This window comes from Megalops cyprinoides, chromosome 15 (genome assembly GCF_013368585.1).
Source record: "Megalops cyprinoides isolate fMegCyp1 chromosome 15, fMegCyp1.pri, whole genome shotgun sequence".
NCBI classification, from domain to species: Eukaryota; Metazoa; Chordata; class Actinopteri; order Elopiformes; family Megalopidae; genus Megalops; species Megalops cyprinoides.
The window spans coordinates 33009094-33014351 of NC_050597.1; the positions used below are offsets into that span (position 1 = coordinate 33009094).

Genomic DNA, 5258 nt, shown 5'->3' on the forward strand with positions numbered 1-5258 from the left:
CTGAGTGGGTTCGAAGTTGGTTGTCTAATAGAAAGCAGACTGTAACTGTGGGAGGTATTGTATCAGAGCAGGGTCCTGTACGAAGTGGAGTCCTGCAGGGATCGGTGTTGGGGCCTTTGCTATTCCTTATATACATAAATGATCTTGATGCAGAGGTTAGTAGTAAAATTGTAAAATTTGCAGATGATACAAAACTAGGGGGTCTAGTCAACAGTATAGAATAAACTAAGGTAATACAGGAAGACCTAAACAGCATCCAAAAGTGGGCAGATACCTGGCAGATGACATTCAATTTAGATAAATGTAAAGTTTTGCATGTGGGAAATAAGAACCTTAGACAAGACTACTTCATGGGGGGAAAAAACTGCTGGGATATATAGCCAGAAGTATTGAGTATAAATCTAAGGAGGTTATATTGAAATTGTACAATGCTCTAGTCAGACCTCACTTGGAATCTTGTGTGCAGTTCTGGGCACCGCACTACAAGAAAGATATTGAGGTTCTTGGAAAAGTTCAAAGAAGGGCAACAAAATTAGTTCTTGGCATGCAATATAAAAGCTTCAAGGAAAGACCCAAGTCACTTAACCTATTTAGACCGAGAGGAGACTTAGGGGTGATTTGATTGAGGTTTTTAAATTTACAAAAGGACTCAATAAGGTTAACTATAATTGATTTTTAGGGTGAGTTCAGTCTGTAGAACAAGAGGACATAAATGGAAACTAGTGAAGAGTAAGTTCCACACTGACACAAGGAAGTATTATTTTACACAAAGAGTTATCAATACATGGAATAGGTTGCCAGGTCATGTAGTTGAGGCAGAGACCCTAGCTGTGTTCAAGTCTAGACTTGATGCAGTTTTGAATACTCTTTAATTAAGACATGGCGACCTTAGTTGGGCCAAATGGCCTGTTCTCATCATAATATGTTCTTATGTTCTTAAAACTAGTTGGTTTTCTTTGGCTGTTTTGCTTTACACAAATCCTACCCATGAGGCCTGTTCACAGAATCGTATCAGAATCATTACATCCTGTCTTGAAGGAAAACTGTCATTTGAAACAGTTGCATAATTGATTTTCAGACTGACTTGCTGAAAGAGAAACAGATTAACTGGAACAGAAGCAGTTTTCCAGCTTTGTCAGTTTCACAATGTGTCTGGATGATGCTCTGAAAGTTCTGTTTTCATCAGCATGCACTAGCTGAGCAATGGTGACCACAATGGATGAGAGAGCTCCCAACATGTTTAACACACGCACACACCTTACGGTGCAACCTAGACACATCATCAGTGATGTAACCTGGGGTCGTCGGGTGTTTCGGGTCTTTCATACATCATACACCCTCGCCCAGGTGACCCAGCCAGGGGTGATCAGTCCCCGACTTGTGTCTAGGTAGCTTGCCTAGTCCACGGATCACCCCTTTTGATCCACAGCCATCTTGATGCCTTCTCTGCAGCATCAGTGATGTTCCTGATGGCTCTCTTGATGTGCAGTCCTCTAATCCCCAACAGCTTGAGGGCCCTGCAGAGCGAATGGCCAGCGAAGCCTCGGCAGCTGACCTCAATGGGGAAACAATGGGTCTTCCAACCCCTGCTTCAACATTCATCTGCGAGCTCTTCATATTTGGCCCTCTTCCTCTCGAACGCCTCTCCCATGCGGTCTTCCCAGGGCACGGTCAATTCCAGCAAAACCACCTGCCTTGATGACTCTGACACAAGAACCATGTCAGGCCTGAGCGTTGTCATGGCTATGGTGTCTGGGAATCTGAGCTGCTTCCCCAGGTCGACCTTCAGCTGCCAGTCCCGGGCTGATGACAGAATCCCCCTTGGTGGATTTGTGCTCTGCTGTGGCTTCTCTCCTGCCTTGACAAAAGCAATGGAGCGCTTCGCTGGTGCTTGCTGCCTGCTGAGTAACCTGAGTTGCTGAGTGCTGATGACCTCCGCAATAACCCTCAGCACCTGGTCATGCCGCCAATGGTAGCATCCCTCTCGCAGGGCTTTGGGGCAACAGCTCAGGATGTATTCCAGGGATCCTCTTTTCTGGCATAGTGGGCATGACGGGGTTTCTGCCCCAGGTGAAGAGGTTGGATGGGCTTGGGAGTACATCGTAGACTGACTGGATAAGGAATTTGATCTGCTGTGGCTCGGCTTTCCATAGCTCCGACCACAAGATGTTTCGGACCATTGCCTGCTCCCACCGAGTCCATGCCCCTTGCTTGCTGGACTCCTCTACCCGTCCCACTGCAACTGCACCCACCAGCTCGTTGTGCCGCAACCATGCTTTGGCCTGGTCAACTGCCTCCTGGGCCCTCCACTTCCTGCCTGTCCTCACCTCTATGTCTGCCAAGGAGACTTTGATGTCTGTTGAGTCTCTATACAGCAACACCTTTCTTGCCCGGGAAACCATAAACTCTTCTGACAGGCTGCTGAAGGGGAGTCTTAGTTTGTTCTTACTCCCGTATAAGGCGATGCTACTGAGGCTGCGTGGGAGGCCCAACCATCTGCGCAGAAAGTGGCTGATCTTCCTCTCAAAGCCTTCAACCACGGTCAGTGGGACTTCGTGAACCAGGAGTGGCCAGAGAAGTCATGGCAGAATGCCATGCTGGTACATCCAGGCTTTGAACTTGCCTGGCAGCCCGGACTTGTCCACCGCCACCAGCCAGGCTCCTAACTCTCTGCTGGTTTCTTGAAGTGTGGCTGTGACCCTGTGCTATTGAAGACTTTTCCCAGGCTCTTAACTGGTTTCTCTGTGAATGATGGAATCAGGATTCCTCCTAGGGAAAAATGGAACTTGTCCATTACCTTCCCCTTCCTCATGACTAGGGGTCTGGACCTAGTTGGCTTGAAGTCCATCCAAGCCCATTTAATGAGATGCTCGAGACCTTGGAGATTCCATCTGCAGCCTGACACTGATGTTGTGGTCACCATAAACGCCCTGATGGGGGGTTGTCACACACCTGACTTGGTGAGAGGGCCGATGAAATGCCGATGAAATGCAGATGTGATGGTTCCAGAGGTGACTCTCAAACTGAAGTCCAGAATGAGATCCCTGATCTTACCTGGAACATAGTGTCGGACGAGTGTGGTCTCCACTAGCTTGTGTGGGATTGATCCATAGGCATTGGCAAGGTCAAACCACAATACTGCCAAGTTGCCTTTGCCTTCCCGGGCTTCTCAGATCAGTTGGGTGACTATTCCTGTGTGCTCAATACACCCTGGCACCTTTGGAATGCCACCCTTCCACTGCAGCGTCGATGTATGAATTCCCCAGGAGGAACTTCGTCATGCGTCGGGCAACGATACTGAAGAATATCTTCCCTTCAACACTAAGGAATGAGATGTTTCTGAACTGCTCGATGGTGCTTGAGTTCTCCTCCTTAGGGATCCAGATGCCTTCTGCAAACCTCCACTGCTGAGCCACCCTTCCTCTCCTCCAGATCACTTTGATGGTCTTCCATAGGCAGTGCATAAGTCTGGGGCACCTTTTGTAAACGACGTAAGGCACTCCACTTGGACCTGGTGCTGAGCTGGTCCTAGCTGCTTTGACAACCTCCTCCACCTCCCTCACACTTGGATCCTTGAGGTTGAATTGCACAGCTGGTTCTGACGGGGTTATCAGAGTGCTGCATGGACCAAGGTCCTCCTCTCTTGCGATGTCACTATAGGTGGCACTGAGGTACTTATCAACCTCCTCCTGAGTACAGGCAAGTCGCCCGCTGAGCTTCTGCCCAAGGATCCTCTTGGTGAATCCAATGGGATGAAGGAAGCTCGCTTCTGGGCTCTCTCCTTGCCCCTTCTTCTATGCCACTCTGCCTGACGAAGGGTTGCAAGTTTACTCCTGACGATGTTACGGAGCTCTGCCAGGCCAGCCCTATCCTCCTCCCTTGCCTGCTTGTACTGTCGCCTTAACACATGGAGCTCCCTTCGTAACTGGCTGATCTTCACCTCTCACCGATTCGGCCCCCCCAAACTGCTTGTAGAGCGCTGCTCCTTCACACCGAACACCGAATTCGAGGATCTGGTCTACATCCTCATGGAACTGGCACCACTCCTTCTTCATGTTGGCGGCAGGCCACTTAACCTGATGATGTTCTGAGTGCCTGACAAGAGTAAGGCCTTGTGGGGTGTGGAGGGTCTTAGCGCTGTGGGTTGACTCCGGGCTGGGCTCCTCCTGCGTCTCACCAGGAACTGGGCCTGTGCGCTGCACCACTTCCTTCCCCGACAAGCACTTCATTTTTGATCATAAGAACATAAGAACATATGATGATGAGAACAGGCCATTCAGCCCAACTAAGCTCGCCATTTCTTAATTAAAGAGTATCCAAAACTGCATCAAGTCTAGACTTGAACACGGCAAGGGTCTCTGCCTCAACTACATGACCTGGCAACCTATTCCATGTATTGATAACTCTTTGTGTAAAATAATATTTCCTTATATCAGTGCGGAACTTACTCTTAACTAGTTTCCATTTATGTCCTCTTGTTTTACAGACTGAACTCACCCTAGAGAGTCTATTATAGTTGACCTTATTGATTCCTTTTATAAATTTAAATACCTCAATTAAATCACCCCTAAGCCTCCTCTCGCTTAGTCTAAATAGGTTACGTAACTTGAGTCTTTCCTCATAGCTTTTATATTTCATGCCAGGAACTAATTTAGTTGCCCTTCTTTGAACCTTTTCTAGAGCTTCGGTATCTTTTTTATATTGCGGTACCCAGAACTGCACACAGTATTCCAGGTGCGGTCTGACTAAGGCATTGTATAATTTCAATATAACCTCTTTAGATTTATACTCAATACTTTTGCCTATATATCCCAGCATCCTGTTGGCATTTTTTACTGCTACAGCACACTGCCTAGATCCTGTTAAGCTTGGGTCAACCATTACTCCCAAGTCCTTTTCAAATTGAGCACATTCTAGTTTTTTTCCACCCATGAAGTAGTCTTGTCTAAGGTTCTTATTTCCCACATGCAAGACTTTACATTTATCTAAATTGAATGCCATCTGCCAGGTATCTGCCCACTTTTGGATGTTGTTTAGGTCTTCCTGTATTACCTTAGTTGATTCTATACTGTTGGCTAGACCCCCTAGTTTTGTATCATCTGCAAATTTTACAATTTTACTACTAACCTCTGCATCAAGATCATTTATGTATATAAGGAACAGCAAAGGCCCCAACACCGATCCCTGCGGGACTCCACTTCGTACAGGACCCTGCTCTGATACAATTCCTCCCACAGTTACAGTCTGCTTTCTATTAG

At 47.3% G+C, this 5258-nt stretch overlaps 1 pseudogene; it reads right to left on the reverse strand.

Moving 5' to 3' along the window:
• Positions 1 to 1384: 1384 nt before the first annotated feature.
• On the reverse strand, positions 1385 to 4229 carry LOC118789745 (annotated as a pseudogene).
• Between the last annotated feature and the right edge of the window lie 1029 nt (positions 4230 to 5258).